This window comes from Athene noctua, chromosome 27 (genome assembly GCF_965140245.1).
Source record: "Athene noctua chromosome 27, bAthNoc1.hap1.1, whole genome shotgun sequence".
Classification (NCBI taxonomy): Eukaryota; Metazoa; Chordata; class Aves; order Strigiformes; family Strigidae; genus Athene; species Athene noctua.
The window spans coordinates 4,666,462-4,689,792 of record NC_134063.1 but is presented as its reverse complement, the minus strand read 5'-3'; the positions used below and the strand labels follow the sequence as shown (position 1 = coordinate 4,689,792).

The following is a 23,331-nucleotide window of genomic DNA, read 5'->3' as shown; positions in this document are numbered from 1 at the left end:
CGGGTACCACGTTCCCCACCGCCCTCCCCGCTCCATCCCTCCGCATCCCCCTGCATCCCCCCCACACCGTCTCCATCCCCAGGGTACCCCACCCCCCTTCCTCCCCCCGGCACTACACCCCCCCACCTTCCAGCATCCCCACATTATCCCATCCCTTCCCCCCCCCGCATCCCCTCCCTCCCGCCTCCCCGCACGGCCCCTCCACCCTCCTCACTGCATCCCCCCCCCCCCGCCCGCTACCACACCCCCCGCATCCACACTCCGCCCTCCCCCCCCGCTCCAATCCAGGGCCCCACCCCGGCCTCCCCCCCCTCCTTCACCCCCCCTTCCCGCAGCCCAATCAGGGCGGGTTGGACGAATTCAAACCCCGGCCCCGCAACCGCCGGCGGCTCCGCTCCGCTCCCCCGCTCGGGGAAGGCTGCGCCGTTGAGCAGCCGGTGAACGGGGCCGGTCCGGATGGGCTGGCGGAGCCGCGGCGGGGGGGGCGAGACCCCCGCCCGCCGCCCGGAGCGCAGGTGAGCCGGGGGTCGGGGCGGGGAACCGGGAAAGTTTGATCGCGGCATCACCGGGGCGGCGGCGGAGCGGAGCCCCCGGGGCTGCACCGGGCGCCGCCCGGCAGCGGCTCCGCAGGGGCGGTGCGGGGTTTGGGGGGGGTGTGTGGGGGGGGTGGGCGCTCCCGGTGCTGCCTGTACCCCCCCAACCTTCCCCGGTCTGAGCCGCCGCCGGCACCGGGTGGGGCTCCCGGGGGGGGTTCGCCCGCCTGCGGAGAGATGGGGGGGGGGGGCACGGGAAGGTGGGGTGTCCCCCAGGGTGGGGGTCTGTGGCAAGCTGAGTGGGTGGGAAAAAAAAAAAAAAAGCGGAGGGATTTTGGGAAGAAATATCGTTATTAGATGAGAAAATCGGGATGGGCGTGCTGGGGAAGAAGAAGTCGAAAACAGGGAATTTCTGCAGCTGCCGCAAAACTGCTGATTTTGGAGTTGGTGTAACGGGAGCGATGGGGTGTCTGCGGGAGACCCCTTGTGCTGGGCAGGGGGGGAGGCTACGAGGATGCCCCCCACCCTCCCCAGGGCCTCGAGAGCGGGTGCGGAGCTGAGAAACTTTTGAGTTAAATGGAGCCGATTTCTGGAGCTGCGGGTCTGTGCGGGAGCCGGGGAGACTCGCCCGGAGCCTTGGGGTGGAGGAAGGAGCCCAAGGGCCAAAGCGGCCCCCGAAGGAGCTGGGGTGGTTTAAATCCCAACCCCCTTGGGGAAGAGTTGGAGCTGCGGGAACTCGCCGTGCGATGCCGGGAGTGTGGGTGAGCCTGCCCACGGCAGAGGGAATTCGGCTCTCCCCAGCCCTGCGAAGGCTGGCTTTGCCGGAGACGGGTTTTGGTGCAGAGCCTCATGTTAAACATGAGGATCGAAGCTGTCGGCAGCGGCAGGTGTGGATCTGACAGTGGTCAGGGACACCCCAGCGCTCAGCTCCCACCCTTCCCTCCCCGCCATTCCCAGCGATATTCTGCTTTCTCCCAGCTGTTATTATTTGCCGTAAATCTACCCAAAAGCAGAGGTTAAAATCTTCAGGCTGGCGGGGCAGACCTGTTTGCAGTACGCGGGGAAGCACGACTCCGGTTTTGTCTACTTGACGAGTCTCCCTCCGTACGCGCTGCAAGTGCCTCGTCACCCCCAGCTCCGGCTGCGATGCTGGAACGAGGCGCTCGAGGCCTCTGGTCGCTTCAACCTGTCCGCTTTGGGCACACAGATCTTGAGATGAACAGAACTGCACCCAGCGGGAACTTGTCCTGGTAACACCCAGTTTGGGGCTAGGTGGGCAAGACCCCTGCAAGATTAAAAAAAAAAAAAAAAAAATCAATCTGGTGGTGTTCTTCGCTGTTAATGTTGTTAGGAGTGTGCCAGCCCTTGGGTTTGCAGCTGAGGGGTGGCAGAGTTGCAAATATCCTCTGGCTTTGCTCCCTGGGTGGTTCTGGTGGGGCTGGTGCGTGGGGCGGGCGGTGGGGAAGGGTGTCCTGGCAGGTGGAATGCGTGGAAGCAGTTTCTGCCTTGTTGCACCTCTGGTTTTGCCTTTAACAGCACAGCCCCACGCTGTAACTCCTTGCAGGCAGTAAATGTGCAAATTCTATGAAAATGTGCAAATTCTGTGAAAATGTGGGTGAGGCTGTGCCTCTTCCCTGAGCTCCAGGGAACCCCTGGGGAGCTCCCGGGACGTGTGCTCGGGACTGCTCCCCATGGCTCCTGTTCCAGGAGGGGAAGGAAGAGACCTGGCATCACCTCTGCAAGCCGTAAGCACATTGCGTGGGTAAAATGCCCAACCTGCAGGTCCCTCTGGAAGGGATTTGGCACTGCTCCGGGCTGCACAACCACGCTGTCTGCTTGCCAACCTGCTCCCCAGGCTGGGAGCGGCCGCCTGCTTTCCTCAACGTGCCGCTCACCTGTTGCCGGTGGCACTGGCTGGGCAATGTAGGCAAGTCCTGCTGCCTTCCTTGCTGTGCTTCTGTCAGAGAGTCAGAGAAATCTGCTTTTTGTTTTTTTTTTTTTTTGCTTTAGCCCCTAGCAGTTGGCCGGCTCTACTGCACTGTCTGCAGCGTTGCTGGGGCAGCCTTCCCAGTCCTCAGTGGGGATGAAGTGGGCTGCACACCAGTGACCAGCTCTTCCTCCGTGAGGACAGGGCTGGAGCACCGGCAGGTTGTGGGTGGATGCCGGAAAGCCGGAGGGTTATAGCAGCCGCCCTGTTTTATCGGCTCCGTGGTTTCTTCACAGAAGCTGACACGGGTGACAGAAGCGGGTGGCATCCTCTGGCTCGTGGCTCTGAGCTGTCTTGCATTGCCAACTGTCAGTAAATCCTGAGCCGATGTGTTTTCTGAACAGCTGCTCCTAGGAAGAAAACACTGTTGGGCTGTCAAGGCACCTGGGAGCTGCTCTGATTTTACTGCAAATATTCTCTACAAAGTAAAATTGATGGATCTGAATCTAATATTCTGAAGGGGAACTTAATGGCCATTAGGCTGTTTCTTTCCAGCTTTGAGTGCAGAGCTGCGCCATTTAACTGAAGGATTAAAGGCATAAAGATAAATGAAGAGGGCTGCCAGATGGGTGGAGGGTGGCAGGGGGTGGCTGCTCCGGGGCGCGGGGCCAGGAGATGGAGCACAAGGACCTAGAGCAGAGTCAGGGGAGGCTGCTGTGAGCTCTGTGCCAGGAGCACTTGTGTAAGGAGCTGCCACCTGCCAGAGCAGGGCTGTGGTGACCTGAAGAATGACCTGACACGTGGGTCTGAAATGGCCGAGCCTCCGGGGATCGGCATCCCTGAAGTGCCTGGTCCTGGCTCCGCTCTCAGCAGTGTTCTTTCTGCTTCTGTCTCTGAAGCCTGTGAACCCTTGTGGGGACAGAAGTCAGTCCCAGACCTGCTGCCCAGCCTTGTCCCGAGGTCCTTTTGATTGCACTGTTGAGACCAACTCCTTGGGCAGGGCTCAGGCGCTGCCTGTGCCAGGAAAGGCAGCATGAACTCTCTGTCCTGGGCTGTCACTTGGCCCCTTCCAGGCTGTGCCGCGGCTCCTGGAGCTGCTGTACAGTTCCCTTCCCCGCTTCGCTGGTTGCCTTTGAAGCAGAGAGCCGAGCCCAGCGCCAGGCATGGCTTTTGCCCACTCGGATCTGTCCCTGCTTGTTGACATCATGCCAGTTCTTGTTCGTCCTTCCCCAGCTAGAACTGAAACGTGCTCCTCCTGCGTGAATTTGCTGTTGTCCCTGTGGGTGTAACAGGGGCTCTCACCTCCCCTTTTCTCTACTGCATCAAGAGCAGACCAGCAGCACCCCACATTCCTCACCCACCCCTGCGGGTGCCCTCCTTCCCCTGGGGATCGCTGGCAGCCCTTCCCACACACCCTGCCGATGTCACGCGTGACCAGGGTGTGACAGAACCTGCCCGCTCACGCTCCAGCCAACGTGTGGTGCTGGCTCCCAAACGGTTCAACCTGTGGCAGTGCCAGTGCTGGATCTGCCTTCTCCAAGGTCGGTCTAGAAAACCACTGGGCACACCTTGGGCATCCAGAGTGAGGAACTCTCAGACCACTCTGCACCTGCCCTCCAGCATGGGCTGAAGGTCCCTGTGGTGTGGGGAGGCTGGATGCTGCTGTGGAGCTGGGACATAGCTGAGGTGTAGACCTGGAGCTTGGGAAGCTGCCAGGATCCAGCAGTACAGATGCAGTCATGGATATTAATGGCCTCTCAAGCCCTTATTTGGCTTTCTCTTCCTGTCCTGGCAGGGCTTAGTGCCTACTGGGTCTCTACATCCCAGACACCAAGACAGAACCTCCTTTGGGGAGGATTTTATACTCTAAAATACTGTATTTGGAAGCACACTTAGCTGCTGCTTGAATTACCCAGTTAATGTAAGTGTTTAAGAGCCGAAGGTGTTTGAGCAGAGATCAGTGTGCCCACAAGAGAGCGAACGCTTGAGTCCATGGAAAGGAACAAACAACTCCTGGGAGCTCCAAAATAGGCAGGGTATGATTTACCGAACTTCTAGCCTTGTTTGGGCTCTGTAGCACTAAATGCTTCTGAACAGGGTTAGTGGGCTGTGGAGGAAAAGGCAGCTCTGTTCTCCTCCCGCATTCCAGGGGTGTCACTGCTCAGACGCAGGATCTCTGGGAGCAGGGAGGTGCCTTGGTCATGGGATGCTGTCTGGCAGTGTGCTAGCACCGTCGTTGAGCCGTTTGTCCAGTCTTGCTTTTCGACAGAAGGTGCGATGCTGTGGGTGCGATGGGTGCTGCAGCCTCACTTGCTTTTCTGCACCGCTGGGTGGGATCCGAGGGAAAATTGCATCTAGTCTGATTGCTGGGGGCCTTTGCCTTTGGGTGTGACGAGATTGCTGAGATAGTGTTATCGTAGCACCTGGATCTCACTGTGGGCCTCATCTCCGTGGGTATTTCATGTGTCTTGGCTGACACCTGGCAGCACTCGCCCTTGGCCAGCTGGACCAGGTACCCCAGGTATGGGCTTGTGAACTCTACCCTCCTCCTGGGGAATGGAGAAGCTCTGGCAGCATCCCAAGGATGTTGACTGCTCCCTGTCGTGAAGTGCTTTATGACGTGTGGCTCCACGTGGCCAGAGCCCTTTGCCTGGAGGAGCTCTTCCTCCTGGTTTGTGGGGAATGAGGGGGTCTGGGCACATGGAGAGTCAGAGCTCTCCATCCTGGGCTGCCCACGCCAGGCTTGTGGTGCCTTCTCAACTGCGATGTTAGGAACCCTGCCTGGAGACACTGGTGGCCAGGTCTGTGGTGGTGGGGACATCACCTGCACCCCTGGGACATACGGGGCCAGGCTCTGTGTGCGGCTGTCTCTGAGGAAGGGCAGGGTAAATGACAGGCAGAGAAACTCTCCTCCTCTACCTCCGCTGGGTTGGCCGTAGCACTCTGGGAGCACAGCCCGTGCTTCGGGCGAGACGGGATCCTCTCTCCCCATGGCCCCGGGTGCATCTGCAGGTTGCCTTTCTCCAGCACCGATGGCTGAAGTTGGCACCAGCTCTGAGCAGTGCCAGCTGCTGCTCCTGCCCATGCTGAATCTCCCTCTGGGAAGGGTGTTGTCTGATCCTCGGTGTGTGAGTCCGTAGAGCTCCACTGGCTGCAGGGGTGCCGGGTGGATTGATGGAGGAAAGATGCTGGATCCCATGGGATGACAGAGGGTGTGGGTCCTGAGAAAGGTGGGGGTTAAAATCCAGCCAGGGACAAGGATCAAATATTGTGAGTTCAGCTCCCAGAATCCTGGGATTGGCTTAAAAATACTTTTGCCTACAGAAGTAATCCAGCCAGGATCTACTTCCTGTGGCTGCTGGGGTCATGCTTTTCTCCCTTCAGCTGATTTTTGTAGTGCCAGGAGCCAGTATAGATATTAAAGCATCAGCTCTACAGTCCCGGGAGCTGTTGGAAGCGGCGGGTTGACTGTTGTGTGGGGCTGATGCGTGGGCTGAGGCAGCCCCCTCCTGCTCACCTGCCCTTACCTGCCACGAAGGGATGAGCGTGGCTGCAGCCTGTCCTTGCAGCTGCTGGAGTTGAGGGGAATCCAAACGACTTCTTGTACCTCTGAGAACAAAGGTTCTCCTACATCCTATGCAACACCTGCTGAAGGTTCACCTGCATCCCGTGCTTTGTGTAGGACCTTCGAGACTAGTCTGGGCTCAGCAGTGGGCTCGGAGCTCCCAGTGGGAGCTGCTCCACGGCATGGAGCATCCCTTGGCATGACTGCATGGCCAGGTTCTCCTCCAAACAACTACTTCTGGCTGTGCTGTGCCTTTTCAGGTCCCATGAGAAACCACATTTCTTCCCCAGGTGTGTCCTTTCTCTTCAGCAGATGTTGCTGCTTCCCCGGGAAGGCAGGAGGGCTGGGGGTGGGTGCAGGGAGCGCAGCCACAGGAGTGAGCACATCTCTCTGGGGATCCATGAAGACACAGCCATAACAGATCTTGAGCAGCCTTATTTCCCTCTTCTGTAGATCCTGTGGGACCTGCTTGCTTGCTTTTTTTTTTTTTTTTTTTTTTTTTTTTCCCCCCCCTCCCAAAATCTGCAGTGAGAGCAGCTCTGGTTTGTTAACTCAGACTAAGTGTCTCTATTTCACCTCCGAGCTTCTGGATCCCCTGCAAACAGCAATTACCTCACAGGCTATTTCTCCAGGAAAGGAGACTGGAGGTGTTTCCCCCCATCACTCACAGTCCTCATCTCCACTCCATCTGACTGCCTCTGAAACAGGCATCATCCCTGTTCGTGTGTCACAGGGGTGTGTGGCTGGACAGTGCTGCTTGCTGTGGCAGTGACCGCCTGTCCCCATCACACAGCTCTCCTGCCCCAGCAGCAACAACAAACCAGCCCTGCCACTGCAGCCCGCACAATCATCTGGCAAGGTGGCTCTGAAAGCATCTCTTAAGTGCCGACGCTCTGAGCATATCAATTCTTCAAAGCATTAAATAAAATAAAGAAATAAATCCAAGGGGATAATAAACCAGAAAGTGATAGGCCAAGAACAGCAACAATAAATGGATAAACACTCAGCCTTCGGGGAGAAGCAGAGACATTCATTACTCTTCAGCGCACATCCGAGCAGAGGCACGCCGGGTGTGCGGGCAGATATTCCTACCCATAAAGGCGTGTGTATTTGTGGCAGTGCATACATGTGGGGTCACACACCGCCTCTGCAGGGCGTGCAGAGGTGCCTTGGCCATCCCCTCTCATCGTTTTCCCCCGTGGCATTGAGCTCCCGCGTGGCCCAGCTCGGGGGGCTGCGGGATGGAGGTTCTACTTGTGGGGTGTGGGATCTTGGTGTGGTGCCAGCTCAGAGAAAAATCACCGTGAAACCCAGACTGCTCTGCCTTGGAGGAGAGGTTCTGCCTGTCTTCCTGCATCTCTCCCTTTCCTGCAGCCTGGTTTGTACCTCACAGCTCTGGTGTTCATGCTTCTACCTGCATACGCAGCGGGGCGGACACAGAACCACCCTTGCTGCCACAACCCCCCCATCTCAGCGCTGCCTGGGGCAGTGAGCACCCAGCGGCACCCCATTTCGAGCCCCTGCCTACATCAGTGGTTTTAGACAGCTCGGCCTGTTGAGCTGGTGGGCACCCAGGAGGGACAGGGAGCTTGCGTGGGTCAGCCAGGGCCAAAGGCTGCGGGTTCTTGGTGTTTCCTACAAAGCATGGAGGTGACGGAGTTGTTGGCACAGTTGCCTGAGGTAGCAGGAGATGTGCTTGCAAACGTGTGATGCTTGGCTAAGGGGGCCATGGACCCATCTCCCACCTCCTGCCAGGGGCTGCAGGAAGATGCCGAGGCGAGACGCCACGACACTACCTTCAGGCTGCGGTGAACCAGCAAGTTGTTCTGGATCTTGGAGGGTTGTGGGTTCTTAAGGCCAGGTGGGGCTGCCCCAAAGAGCCGTTTTCTTTTGCTGTGGTAAGTTGTTTTTCATTGTTCGTGTTGCCATGGCGTTTAGAGACGCCGCTGCAGCGCGGGGTCCCGCTGGGGAAGGCGTAGGAGGCACGGAGGAGGCACTCAGCCCTGGAGAGCTGGTGGTCGAGAAGAATGGGGAGACCTACAGGCCAGTGCAGAGACCAAGTGACAGGAAAACCATCGCTTGCAACTCCCACCAGCCCCAGCACTTGGTCTCGTGTCTGTTCCGTCCTCATTGCCATGTTCCTTTGTCCTGACCCGCTCCCACCACCACGCCGTCTCTCCTGGCGTTGGTCACACTTTCTCCATTCGTTGCCGTTGCTTCTGCTGGTTGTGTGTAACCAGCTCCACCTCTGCTTGCCCCAGAGACCTGTGGTTTGGCCAGCCAGCTCCCATCCCTCCTCGGTGCTAGGGCTCCTCCACAGAGCCCAGTCCCTGAGCGTGGGGGGCAGCTGGACCTGGGGGTCAGCCCCATAGCGCTGCACTGCGTGGGAAATGCTCCTCAGCCTGGGAGATGCCGGTTAATGCAGAGGGGAATTCACAGGACCCTCCGTAGGCGCAGACGCTCTGCATTGCAGATTTGGGAGTTTGTCTTTAATTGTACCAGGCATGTGTGCTAACAAAGGGATTAAGGCCTGGAAGGGTGAGCAATGCAGGTCAACGTTTCCTTGCCTGTTTCAAGGTCTTGTGTTTTATAATATTCTCTGTCTCTCCTTTCCTTCCCTTATCCCTGTCCTCTGCCTGGAGCAGCTGCCTGGTTTCCCCCCCACTGGAATCCAGTGATGCTGATCCACATGCTGGATACAAACCACCTGCCCCAGACCTCCTTGCCCCACCAACTGGCCAAGCCTTGCCCACTAACAGAGGGCCACGGGGACGCTTTGCATGAACGTGGGCAGCGTGTCACTGAGGTGACAGGGGAGAAGCAGGGTCCCAGCTTGCTGTGGCTGTACGGTGGGTCAGCGTGAGGATGATCCACCTACAGACAAATGGCAGGAATAATGTGACCAAAGGGGTAAAGCAGGGAGGGTGGAGGCTGCTCGGGCTGTCCTGCGTTATCCACCTTCCTTCTAGCCTGCCTCTCCTGGAAGCCATGCCCCGTGGCTCCTGCTCTGCTCCTGCTGTTTGCTGTGTGAGCTGGACCTTGTCGTGGGAGAGATGAAGACTCCCCTGTGACGCAGCACTGAAGGCAGGGAGATGTCTGGATGTAATAAAGTTCACAGCCAAATGCAATATAATGCTCATCGATCCCTGCTCTAGAGTGCAGAACGGGGGGCACCATGTCACTGCCCGTGCAGCCTGGTGAAAGATTAACTGGGAGCGGTGACTGAGCACAGCGCTGGTTTCGGTTGGAAATCACATTCCCATCTGTCCTGGGAGTGCTCCGAAGGAATGTGGTGCCATGTTTAACTCCTGTTTGGGTAGATCCAAATCCCTTCGTATGGTTCTAACTTAGCCAGCGGGAAGCTGCATGTTCCCTTCTCCCCGGTTTCTCCATTGTCCACTGGCAGCTTGGAGCACTTCTCCAGCAAAGATCAGGATGTACTTCAGGGCTGGACATGTTCCTGGGAGGGAGAGAAGTGGTCAGTGATGCTCTGTCTGCTGTGGGGAGCCAGGGCTGGTGCTGTGGAGGCTCTGACAGCCTGCTGTCTGCTGCCGAGAGCCGCGGAGCAGGGAACTGTTCTCGTTGTCCAACCATCAGATCCTCTTTGTTCTGGGCCAGGAGTGCATGGGATGCCACCAAGGCTTGGGGGAAGCGTCAGCTCCTCCAGTAAACCCACTGGGGAGGTGGATGGGGACTGAGAGCTGCTGCTGTGGGTACGGTTACACCAGGAGACCTATCTACTATCCTGTCTTTGCTTGATGGACTTTGTGTGAATCGTAGAATCACAGACTGGTTTGGGTTGGAAAGGACCTTTAAAGATCATCTAGTCCCAACCCCCCTGCCCCAGGCAGGGACACCTTCCACTAGCCCAGGTTGCCCAAAGCCTCATCGAACCTGGCTTTGAACCCTTCTAGGGAGGGAGCATCTACCTCTTCTCTGGGCAATCTCTTCCAGTGCCTCACCACCCTCACAGAGAAGAATTTCTTCCTTGTATCTCACCTAAATCTACGCTCTTTCAGTTTAAAACAGTTAGCCCTTGTCTTATCCCTACAATCCCCTATAGAGTCCCTCCCCAGCTTCCCTGTAGCCCCTTTAAACACTGGAAGGCTGCTCTAAGGTCCCCCTGGAGTCTTCTCTGGCTGAACAACCTCTACTTTCTCAGCCTGTCCTCATAGGGGAGGTGCTGCAGCCCCCTGATCATCATGGCTTGAGCAGCTCCATATCTGTCTGCTGTTGGTGCCCCCGGAGCTGGACTCAGCACTGCAGGGGGGTCTCACCAGAGCAGAGTAGAGGGGGACAATCCCCTCCCTCGACCTGCTGCCCACACTGCTCGTGGCGGTGGAGCTGTGTGGGGGACAGGTGGATCAGCAACACTCCCCGGAGAGCAGAGCTCAGCTGTCCACCAGGGAGAAAACCTCATCCCCATCAGCCAAGGGAACTCTGTCTTCCCTGGAGGTGCCAGGGTTTGGGGTAGAGACAGTGTGTCTCTGGACTGTGATTCTCTTTTTCCAGTAAGAGCAGTCTCGCCAGAGGACTCGGATCAGCCACCCTTCCTGGTGTGCCAGCGTGCTTCCAGGAACGAGCATGAGGATGCATTTCTCAGCTGTTACATGGCAGGGAAGCAAATCAAGAAGCGATGACAAGCGCTTGGCATTGAGATGGCACAAAGTGTCCTGGCTCAAGGGGCCTTGTGCAATTAGCAAGGGGAGGACAGACGGGACCAGCACTGCCCTGTGAGCGTAGATACCTGGCAGTGTGCTGGAGCCCAGCTCAGCGCCAGCCGAACCAGCTGCAGCCCAAAGCAGGTGGGTGGATGGACACAGGTCTCCACTGAGGATGACCCTTCTTCAGCGGGACTGGTGGTGTGTAGTATCTGGTTAGACTTAAGAGGCTCGACAACCTCAGGGCAACCATCATAATCCACACAGTAGCTCCCAGTTCCTTTGCCTGCATGGCTAGTTGGCTGCTCGTTGAAGTATAGGTTGGGCTAGGGGAGTGTTTTGGATACTGGGAACTGTGGCAGATGCTGGGGACTGTGGCAGAAGTGAGATTTGATTAGCACCTTCCCTAAGGGAAGCAGAAATGGGATATCCTGGCTTCCTGCAGCTCTGTGTCTCTTGCTGCTGATGGTAGATAACATTACTTTGAGTTAGTAGCAATCTGCTCCAGTCACGGGAACAGCATCGATTTACACGAGCTGGAGACCTGGCCCTGGAATCGATCTGCATTTTTATCAGCTCATCTCAGCTGACGGGAGATGTTTGGACACTGCTGCAGAGGAGCTCTCTTCTGGGATTGCTGCTGTCGGTTGCCTCAGCTCCTCGGGACCATTACTTGGTCCTGCAATGTCATGCACCTGCCTGCAAATATTGGGAGGGATGTTGTCCAAGTTAAAACTCTCCCAGGGGCCTGTGGTTTGGCTGGGCAGCCCCCACACCCAACCTTTCGGGCTGTTAAGTTGTGGTGCTTGGTGGAAGAGGCAGACCAACTCCAGCAAGGTTTTGCCTTCACTTTTCTCCCTCCCTTTCCTGCTTTCATTTGCCTCTGAACTTCACAGGCAGAGGGGATAAGTTCCAGAGCATTCAACTGTCAAAAGCAGGGTGTTTGCTCTTTTTTCCTTTGGTGTTCCTTAATGAGAGCCATTAGTCCATGTTGGCATTTGGAAACTTCATTCTCCCTTTGGATTTATTGCTGTGTGGGGATGCTGGGTTGGAGAGCACTTGTCAGTCCCACGGCAGAGGAAGCTCTTAATATGCTGTTTCATCAACTTGCCTCTGTAGAGCCCTGGCTATGCAGTTTGTCTGCTGTGCCCCCTCCAGACCTGCCCTTTCCTGGCTGCTGTTCTCTTCTTGCTGCCTTCTGAGTTTGGCAGGAGCCTCTTGGAGCTGGGCTGAAGCCATGACTGTCCCTGTTGGAACAGATGGGATAGTCCTTTCTAGTGGAGAAGTCTGAACAGGTCTGTGAGCCAGCAGCAGGGCTGGACTTCTCATTTGGAGGGCAGGAGCTTTGCGAATTTAATACCAGGAGTCCTAGGTTCGGCCCTTGGTTGAACCCTTTCCAGTCTGACGGGACACAGTGGCCATAAGTGTCTTCACGAGTGTTTCCCCCCGTTCAGCACTTGCCTCCCTTTACCTCCTGGCCATGACCCTTCTAGAGAAGCCCAGGATCTGGCTCCAGGACCTGAGTTACTGATGGGTTCCCCAGCGCTGTGGCGAGCTCCCCAAGGTGGGTTATGGCTTGGCCATCTGGAGATGGCAGCAGTGCAGGGTGGGCTGCAGCCACGTATGTCCTGAGCTGTGGGTGTTCATGTCCCACCACAGCCAAGAGAAATGGTGGGCTGGCCTCAGCCCAGTGTGGCCAGGACGGGAACTGGCCTTGGGTACCTGCCATTCTGCCCTTTAGCTGTCAGGAGCCCCAGGAGGTGTTTCAGATACTGTGTAGATGCCAATAGTGGCCAGACCATGGCTTGGGTGGATGACATGGACTTCTCAGCTATGATGTGGTGTGCTGTGGTCCTTAACATAAGGACAGATGTTGAACAGTGCTCACCAGGGCATGTTCCTTCTGCCTCCTGGTGTCTGCTCGCATCAAGTGGGCAGCAACCCAGGGCTGGGATCCTGGCCTGGCTTCTGGAGCCTTGGCTCCTGGACCCTGCACTGCCTCGTGCCAGGCTCTGTGGAGCTGCGGGTGTTACAACAAAAAGCAGAGTAATGTGGGGCAGTGGAGTTAGGAGACAGAGTGGTCTGGGGCTGAAGAAAGCCAGTCCCAGGACAGAAGAGATTTTGCTTAGTGAATTTAGGACAAAGAAGGGGTCTGACCACCATCTTCAGTGGGCAGGGGTATAACTGGCAATGACAGGCAAAGGCTGATGCTGGCAGAAGAGGAAGCATCACCGCTTTGCTATGAACACCTTCTAGCTGGAAACCAGCCTGAACAAACAGCGGGTTTTGGAACAGCCTTGGTGAACAGAGGCTGAGCCGGGTTTGACAAAGCAGGATCCATTTCTGGAAGGATTTATACAAGCCTTGATTGTACCAGACCAGACTGACTGGCTCCTGGGTCCCTCCTAGTCCCACGTTCCTTGTCACTGAGCAAAAGAATTACAAAAACTCCCCAGGAGCTTGCTCTGTCACAGCCATTGTGTTTGCTATTACCTCGGGCTGAGCTAAGGGGTGCGAAGGCACAGCCCTTGCGAGGAAAAGCATCCTGTGCAATTCCTCCTTGTTCCTTCTCCTGCATGCTCTTGCCTGCCAGCAGACGGGAAGCCCAGAGCAGCGAAAGGGGGGTGGTTTCACATGCTGCCATTGCTGGAATGGATAAATGGAACAGCTCTGGGCAAAGCTTGAGCTATCTTGCCAAACTGGCTTGAATAATTAAAGTCCTCAAGGAGATGTTTGCTGATTTGGAAACATGTGCTGATGCACAGGGCTGAAGGGTACCACCCGAGGGGAGCAATGCCTTAATTTAAGGCTGCCTCTGTTAATGTTCTCTTTTTTTTTTTCCTCTGAAACTGGAGCTGCAGTTGAACACACTGCCTGGCAAGCGCTGGGATTTGGTGGTGATGCTACTAACTGAGCAGGAGGCTTGTCAAGAAATGATCCAATTTCAGCCCAAGAGCAGACACTGCCAGGCTCCAACTCTTCCCCTCTGACTGACCTCAGAAGGAATTGTCTCTCCTGCTCAGTGCGGTGCAATCCAGCCCTGTCTGGCTGCATCGCAGGCGGAGCAGCGTCAGCTGTCCTTCCACCACGCAGGCTCGCTGCTCTTTGGGGTGGAATGAGATGGGATGGGATGCTGCTCTTGCAATTGTTATTTTCTTCTTGGGTTGTCCCACATTCCATCAGACCTGAGAAATATGCTCTGCAATTAGTCTGGGAAGCCACGGAGAAGGGTGGGAGGAGGAAGCCTTGGCAGTTTTTCCAGAGTGGCCTGGTTCCCTGCCTGAGATGCATCCCTTTGCCATTTTTCTGCAGAGCCCTGTGTGTTTCCAACATTGTTCCCACCCCACCGGAGAAAACAGCAGGGCTTGAGAAAGTTAAGAAGGACCAGGAGGGCTGACAGAACAAGTTGGATTTGATTAGCCAAGAAAGGGAGTGAACTCTTCCCAACACATAAAGCTGTTATAAAGTGATCAATTGTTCTTTGTGTCTGCTGGGACAAGATGAGAAGCAATCAGTTTAATTTGGAGCTAATGAGATTTAGGTTAGATATGAGTGAGATGCAGATTGGCAGCGAGAGACTTCTGCGAGAATCCTCTTCAGCTGCATTTTAACAAAGCAAGTGACTGTTCTGAGCATCCTTGGACTTATTTCAGTCCTGGGGGGGCAAGTGTTTTTTTTGGAGATCCTCGTGCTTTCATGAGTCCAGGATGTTCCTTGTTTAAAACCTTACCGAGGACAGGTCTGGGGTAGTTTGTTGTGATTTTGTTGGTGCCAGCAGCACACGTGGTGCTGTGCAGACCCACAGTGCTGCAGGGTGACAAGGGGCTGGGCAGGCTGGGGGGGGGCAATCCAGCTCTTGCATGTTTACAGCCAGCCTGGACTGTCCTGGGGACTTCAGCTCCATCACCCACAGAAGCACCCAGGCACCGTTGTGCATGCTTTTGCACATGGATGGTGGCAGGCAGGACAGCAACTCAGACAAAGAAATAATTTAAAATCACTTAATTGCAGCAATAGATTTCTTTGGAGTAGCGTATTTGCCCACTTGCTAAATAATTCATAGGAGAGCCTGGTAATTAAATGCTAAAGACCTGTTTGTGCTTATATTACTATTTAAATGCAAGAAATTACCGAGTCATTTAATTGCTAATTAAAAATAATACAGTTACTTACCATCTTATAAGAATTAGTCAGCATTTCTGTGTATTGTTTGCACAGAGCATAAACACTCATATCCCTTTTTTTAGGCACTTACCTTGTAAACTTATCCCGGTATTTATGCTGATGGACGGCATGTACCTCATCTTCTTTTAATGGCTATAAAAACATGAGGAAAAACGCAAATTAAAAAAAAAAAAAAATTAAGCAGCACAGGCTGCCTGTGGAGGATGCCTTGCTTTGTTCCCCATCTTCCTCTTTCATTTCCCTGCGGAAGGTCCCCTGGATGCCAGCTCCTGCTGCTCCTGCATTTATAAGCTCTCTTGCTGCCTTGGATGGTGTGTAACGCACAGCACTGGGATGAAGGTCCTGGACAGAGAGCAGTCCTGAGCATCCAAGAAGTTGTCTTCAAGTTGGGAGAGACAATTAAGCTAAAAAGTCATTTTTCAAATCCCTGAGACCTAAGGTTGTCGGGAAAGGCCCTGGAGGAGGCGATGAGACATGCTGGGATGTTCTATATTGCTCAGAGGTGTTAGGAGGGTGCATTAGATGTAAAATCCAGGGACTGGAGGGCTCAGTCTCATGGAAGACTCTCAGAAAGGAAAAAAAACAACCCCGGGCTGCTGGATCAGATGAGGGATTTGGGTGCAGCTCTGGGTGCATTGGTCTGGGCTGTCCACTCTTTGTCCAAGGGTTGTGCACTCCTTGGACAAAGAAGTCTTTGTAGCATACCGGAGTGTGTGCGGGAAGGAGAGGATGTATGTGGATGTATGTGGAGGTGGGGTGTGTACTGCACGTGTGTCGCACGCCTGCGTGCCTACGGAGGCTGTGTGCGTGCGTGGTGTGTCAGGGAGGGCTGGGAGTGGGTGTGCGTGTGCGTATCAGGTGCTGTGGAATGTGCCGGTCCTCCTGGGGGTGGATTTGGGTGTTTGGGTAAGGGATTGTGTCTGTGTTTGTATGTGATCCCCAAGAAATAACGACTGGTTCTCAGCTTTCCTGAAGGGAGCTTGAGGGATGTGCTAAGGTATTGCTTGGATGAACTCATCATTAAATATTTGTAATGAGTCACACGTTCCCAGTCATGAATGCTTACTCAATGTCAGTTCATCACCCAGCTTCTTCGAATGATTCACTTGTAGCTTTTGATACTGGGAGGGGGACAGGCCACACTCACAAGGCCAAAGCCAAGCTGGGTCCCTGCAAGGCAAAGCCCCCGTGTCCCCTTTCTGAGGTCTTCCACACACGTATGTGCCGCACAGTTGGCGTGGGCACCCTCTGCTACCTTGTAGAAAAAAGGGAGAGTTCATCCCTCCCCGCCTTGGGGTGCCTGACCCACTCAAGGGTGCCTACCTACGGGGCATCTTCCCCACATCTGGGGGGCCCAGTCCTGGCCCAGAGTGGCTTTTCCAGGACCCAGTGAATTAGTGGTAGTGCTGGAAGAGGGCTTGCATTTCCTCAGAACCCTGTGGATGAAAATTCGACGGCAATATTTTCATCAACATCCTGATGTTTTGGTCAATATTTTCCACAGGAAAAATGTTTGAGAAAAACTGCTGGTTTATTTTCTAAATGAAAACGTCGTTTCAAATGTTAATTAAGATGACAGGGATCTGCTTTATAGAACATTTTATTACAATGTTTAATGCTGAAGTGGGAACTGGTTTTGTTCCTGCTAACAATGGAATATTTCATTCTGGGAATCTACATGTGGAAATGTTTACTTCCCATCAGGCTGATTTCACCGGGGTCCCTGAGGACATCAGCCCTGTCCCCAGATGTACTCTTGTCCTGTCCTTACATGTCCTGCCAGATTCAGAGTTGTCTGGAACAGAGAATACGGGTATCTGTAGCCCAAACAGGGGCCTGGAAGGGGCTCTGAGCTGGCCAGGGCTCCGATTTAATGAAGGAATCAAATAATTGCTAATAATAGTCTGCCAGTTTTTGTTAGACTGGGTCATTTCCTTCTGTTAAGTGATAATCTGAGATGATGCCTGTCTTTTAACTGCTGTGTGCAAGCAACTATTGCAAAAGATGGTTTGTTTTCCACCCTCTTGGACTCTGACCAGCAAAGCAGCGACTGGGACTTCTTCTTGGGCCTGAGAACAGTGAGGTGTGCTGCTGCCTGCTGTCCCAGGGCAGTGGCATTTCTGGAGGCTGTAACTGGTTGTCCAAGTTCTTGGAAATGAGCCCTTTAGCCTTGGCACCCTCTGCCCTTTCTACTGCTCCCTCATTTCACTCTCCACTGGAGCTCTTCTCCTCCCCTGTGTTTTGGTTGATGGGTTCAGCTGACACGTCCCCTACATCACGCAGCAGTTGGCCTTCATGTCCTCAAGGGCATACAGCTGACTGCTGGCCAACGTGTCCCCCAGGACCTCCACGTCCTCTGCTGCAGATCTGCTTTCCAGCTGTTCCATCCTGGTGTACAGCGTTATTCTGGCTCAGTGGCAGGACTTTGTATGTGCTGAGGTTTCTGTTTGTACTTTCCTCCAGCTTTCTGAGGTTTTTAGAACAACATCTGCACTAGTATTGCCCTGTGGAAAGCATCACTTGCAATCAACTGCCTGTTCCACTTAAACAATTGACCTCTGAGTCCAACGGCCTATGTAGTTTTTCACCCACCTCACCAGCTACTATTCAGTCCACATCCCCTTAGTTTGTTTTCCAGAACACAACGGGAGACTGCCAAAGATGAACCCTCCCTGTCTGCACTTTAGCTAAATGTGAGATTTAGCCCCGTTGGTGATGGTATCACACCACAGGTACCCCATTGCCTGCCTGCCCTAAGAACCCGTGTTGGATGCAGCGAGGCTGAGGCCGTTTCACACCTGGGTCAGCTGGAGGACTTCAGAGACACCCCTGAACATGAGCTGAAAAGAGACCCGATGGACTTCAGGGGGATGGGTTGGTGCTCTTCTGGAAGGACACCAAAAGCAGAGGATGGGGTGGTTACTCTGGGCTGGACACTTGTGCAATGTATTGATACAGGCTGAGAAACAGGTCTGAGAGGTGACGACCATGGGTGGACCAGCACCGAAGATTCAGCTGGGTTCTGCAGAGCTGCTTCTCCTCGGTGATCAGTGGCCTGGAAGGAAACCAAAATGTGATCTCTGAAAAAATATCTGGTGGCTATAAAGACCGGGGGAGATGTATATATGTAATTAAGATGGCAGTTCAGTGATATAGAGAGCTGGATCGCTCGTTCAGCGGGTGCTCCCAGCCAAAGGTGTGTGTTTTGTTAAAAATGAAAGAGGTTTGGGGAAGCAGGGTGAATGCTGAATGGGATCTGGACTTCCAGGGTGTGGCCGTGACTAACACTCAGATGAGATCCTTGGCTGGAGAACTGCAGTCTTGAGAATAGTAGGGCTATGACTTTACTGCCTGTCGTTAGTCACTGGGGCTGATCAGCAGGATGTTAATAAATTGGAGAAAAGTCAGTGAAGCAAGTGACTGATGAGCGAAGATGGGAAACAGACTCTACAGTGAAAGCTTGGGTTATCAGAGGTTTCCTAGTCACAGGGTTCTAAAGCCTGGCTGGAGAACCACCTTGTTCTACCCAGCAAAGGTGAACCTAAGTCCAGAGGCTGAAAGATGACGCTAAATAAACTCAGGCTAAGCACAGGTGCAGGTTTTAAGGATATATTTGAGTTACCAATAGCACAGACAGTTTTCAAAGAATAAAGAAATTCTTAAATATCTGCTATGAAGAGGAATTACCTCAGGGCACATTATGTACTTCAGCTTCATGACATTCTCTTGGAACTAAGCATGTAAGGAAAACAATCTATGGAGTGCTTATTTGTGATCTATTTAAACTTTGTTTCATGTTCTACCTGGACTCTGACAGGTGGTTCTGGTTTTAAAAAAACCCAAACACCTAAAAACCAAAACATCTTCCTGTGACATCAGAGGCGTGACATGAGAATCCTGGCATCACCAGAGGCATGAGGAAATGGTGGGAACTGGCAAGTACTTCTTGCCTGAGGGACCTGAAAATTGGGAACCAGCATGGGTGTGGTTCTGGGCGTTTGGGCATTTGCTTCCTATTCCAGTGGGTTTCCTTTTCCCTTGCCAAGCTCATCCATGGGCTAAGCAGACACTAGTTCTGCTCCTGCCTTTGGATCTACTCATCCCCTAAGCTCTCTGGATCTGGTTCCACCTCCCTCTTGTCTTCCCCTGCTCAGAAGGAGACACCTGTGAGAACATTTGTGTTGTGGGGGAGCTAATCTCCTCCTGTTGCCTTGATTGCACAATCCCTCTTGTTCTTGTGTCCAAGGGGCTCCCTTGAGATGGAGCCATCTCGTCCCTCTCCTCCTAAAAGCTGTCACTGCTGTAGGATGCTCAGGGTTGCAGCCTGAAAGACTGACTCCTGCACTGAAAATCTGTGTTTTGGGGCTGGCGGGGAGGACCTGAGATGGGCATTGCTCTAGAGAGCTCCTGGGAGGATTTTGGCTCTCCTTATGGCAAGGCTGGATCCTGAGGAGAGGACACTGCATCAGTTCCTCACCTGCAGTGTAGTGGCAGAGACCTTCCCTGCCAGCACGCTCATTAGGGTGTTTTAATTATTGAGACAGTCATTCTAATTGTGTCTCCTGGTTCCTGTTCTGCTGAGATTACATCTGCTTCTCATTTTCTGCACGCTGGCTCTTCTCCAAGCCACTCTGCTGCGCATATGGAGTGTGCGCAGGGGAAACTTGCCCGATAGACCAGGGAGTGGGATGTTCATTGTCCTCCTCTGCCTGCCACCAACCACCTGGGAGGAGAGCTGGAAACACCGGGGAGGGCTCCACTGCAGCCCTGGTCATGGCTTGGTGACAGCTCTTGTGTCCCCATGGTGGCCTTGCCCACCAACCCTGTGCTTGTGCCTGCAGCTGTATGGTCTCAGGAGGGATGCAGCCACCCCCGAATGCAATGCTGCTGTGGTACTGGCAGACCCTCAGGAGAAGGGTCTTCTGGACAAGAAGATTTTGCAGGTGGTTTGTATACCCAGCCCTAGAACAAAACCGGGGTTATCTCTTTCCCTCTGTGACCATCTACATTGTTGGTTCCACGCGACAGTATTGTCTGCTAAGTTGTCAGCATCCCGAGTGCTTTGCTGAAAAGGGTTTGGAGTGCAGTCTGCTCTCAGACATTGAAGATAGATAATGGGCAAACAGCTCAACGTAGGAACATCCGAACCTGCTGTCTGCTACAGATGGTTTAGATGGGTCTGTTGGGTTGATGCAGAATATTCTGGGTAGCAGCCATCATCTGCATCTCTGAGGCATCCGAGGCCTTGGGAGGTACCTAGAGAGACCCAGCAGTGTCCGGACAAGCAGCTGTATGTAGCCACTGCTGCCACACCAGAAAATCTTTTTAGGTGAGCAGATCAGGATTCCTGTGTGCAGGTCAGTATGTCCTCGGGGTGAGGAGTGCTGCCTGATTCCACCTGAAGTGTTTCCCTGCTGGCCTAGGACAGTGTGCTTGGGCTACTCTTGGCCTTCATATTTAACAGCACTTCACCCTCTTTGCTCCTTATTCTCTAGTGGGTTTTTTTAGACTGCAGTCATTGCCTCTCTGCTGTTTTTTCACTAAGCTGAGCTCTTCTCATCTCCTATCATAAAACTTCACATACCATTGATGACCTGCCCAGCTTTTCCTGCATCCAGCCCTGTTTGAGGCTGTGTTTTGGGCCTGCATGCCCTTTTCCACATGAGGACTCATAAAGCCTTACCCCTATTGCTTCTCTCATCTCATTATCCTGGTTCCTCAGACCACCTCTTCTTTATGGCTTAGGCTCCTCAAAGACCTTTCCAGTGATCCCTTGATCTTTCCAGTGATGTCCAAGTCTTCCATGACCTCAGTGATGCCTCTCAAACTGCTATTTTCCTTTTTTTCCCAGCACATTCCTTAGTTGGTTAGCTGGCCAGTAACACAACCTAAATGCAGTCAGTTTTCAGGAACGGGCTGTGAGGAGCTCCATTGGAAACATCTCTGTACATTCCCTTTTCAGCAACTCCCCTCACATCTTCCTCTCTGGCTGACAGCTCATCCTATTTCGTTCACCATCACCCCCAGCCTGACTACAGATTTCTCACCATACCAAGTGCTTTGCTGAAATCCTGGTAGATGACATTAATTGGAATTTCTTTCTATAAACAGTGATCTTACTGAAAATAACTTCAGCTTGCCTGGTATGGGCAAACTCCATTACTGCTGCGGCATTTTATCTTATTTCACGTATATGTCTTTGTTTTGGTCCAAGCTTAGTTTAGAAACCTTGAGTGCTATTTTGGCTGGACTATGTGGAGTCTGTAGTTGCTTGTGTATCTATTGTTCTTTCTTCAGTACAAGAACTATATTTGCTGTTCTCCGGAAAGAGAAGGAGTGTAACCAATAGCTCATAATCACATATCCTGGCTCAACACAGGCATTAGCAATCTCAACTGAAGATTCTTGACCCTAAGCACTAGTTTTCCAAGGGAGACACAGCACAGATTATCTGGTCCTGCTGATTAAAATGTGTTAGATCTCAGACTGATGCTCAGCTTAACCAAGCTGTTCCCACTGGCCCAATGCCTGTCCCTCTTTCTGAATTGGCATCCTTCTCCTGTCCCCTGGCTGCAGCTCAGGTGCGCAGAGCAGTTAAGGTGAACGCACGAGCCCTTTGCTTTGAAACCCAGCAAAGCCAGGACATCTGTGCCTGCCGTGACCAGCTGGTCCACCTGCCAGTGAGTTTTACCTCTCCGGTGATTTCTAGGTAATCTGAAGCAAAATGAGGCACCAGCTTCCCTTCCCTTTGTTGAACAGCTTCTCACTGAAGTCCAACTCTGACTCTTCTGTTGGCAGTGCTGAGTTTCTGGGGAAAAGAACCATAATCCATAGAGCCCTAGCTCTCGGGTGTCTGGATTCCACAGGACATCATCATCAGATGTCGAGTGGATCTGTTGGAACCTGCGTTTTTTCCATGGGTGACCCAGAGGAACCCCACAGGAGCAGAACCATCACTGTTGGGAGGACTGGGTAATGCTGGGGGATACTGGGATCATTTCTTATCTCCTTGAGCACGATGCCCTTTTGCACAATGGTACTTTGACAGACACATTCTGCTGGCACCAGCCCTCACTGTAACGATGCCTGCACCTCTGGGAGGTGCAGTCCCTCCAGTATCTTTCTATTAGGCACCCTCCTGCTCCTGGAATAGATTCCCAGACAAAACTGGGTTATGATGCAATTAAGACTTAGAATAGGAATCAGTGATTTAAAGGGGAAAAAAAAAAAAAAAATCTAGTGAGGGAGGTGGCAGTGATCCTACGCCGAGCTCTGCTCACTGTTGAGGCAGAGTAAACTGTATGGAGACAGTGGTTAGATCTGAGCACCTTAACTCTGCCCGGGAGCTGTGCCAGGCTGTAGCCAGGCATTGAAGACCACCGGGCTATAGCAGCGGGATTAGAAAAGCTGTGCGTAACCTTGAGGCTCATGTCAATGCAGTTAAGGTACATTGCGGGTACCATGGCAACCTGCACTGGCCACGGTCTTGTTCTTGGAGTCGAGATGCTGCGGGAGACGTCAGGCTTAGAGGTAGATGAGCTGGGAATTGCACTGGTGAAGCGTCAGAAGGTTGCAAGAGGCACCGTGCGTGGATTGATCCCCGCCGGAGGTGGTTTGTCTCCCCACTGATGTGGCTGCATTGAGGCGTGGTTGTTAAGGGTTAGAGGATAAATAGTACACAGCACTGGTCTGCATAAGCCCTAAATTGATAGACAAGATGATGGGAGAGATAAGGCAGCATGGGCAAGTCAGAGACCAAGAGCTTGTAGCGTGGAGCATGCCCACATGCTCCCCACCGGCAATAGACTGGCAGTTTCCCCCATAACATTAGGAGAGGTCATGAGGTCTTCAGGGTGGTGGAAGTCTCTCTGCTGTGCCTGAAGGAAGATGCTGAGGTCTCTGGTTGTATTAGAATACAGACAGAAGACAACAGAAGAGCACAACCGCCAAGGCTGAGCAATTAGCATCAAGAGCTTGCAGTGCTCGCACTCTTCCAGATTGCCAGCACAGTCCCGAGGAGCCAGCTTGGCAGTTAAGAGTCCTGATCTACAGAAGCAGTGACTATGCATCTTAGTTTAACCGCCGAGTTTAATGAGACTGAGTGCACCCATTCAGGGCCGGAGCTCCCGTTGTCTGGGGCTGGGTGACCCCCTGCTCACCCTTGGCCCAAGACTTCTTGTTCCTGGTCAGGGCACAGCAAACAAAAGCTTAACATCTGCAAAGGTTGCTCCTTCTCCTGGGAAACTTGCTAATGAGATGGTGAAGGGCTGTTGCTTTTCAGAGCAGATGTTCTCTGGGAGCTTTTTGCAGCCAAGGAACTGCTGAAGCTGTTTTACACAGCCCTGCTCAGGGACGTGGAGGTTAAAGGCAGGAAGGTTCCCCTAAGCAGTTCACCTGCTGTTCTCAGCCAGCACAGGGTGGAAGTCAGCTGCTTTTGTACAAAAACGGTGGAAGACCTGT

The 23,331-nt window shown here is 53.5% G+C and overlaps 1 protein-coding gene across 1 annotated transcript in view; it reads left to right on the top strand.

Annotated features, from left to right (window-relative positions):
- The first annotated feature begins 358 nt into the window (after nt 1-358).
- CTXN1 (cortexin 1) overlaps nt 359-23,331 on the top strand; it is a 40,269-nt gene continuing 17,296 nt past the window's right edge. The window contains exon 1 of the mRNA XM_074927941.1: nt 359-515. The gene's annotated coding sequence lies outside the window, so the exon portion shown is untranslated. The remainder of the gene's footprint in view (nt 516-23,331) is intronic.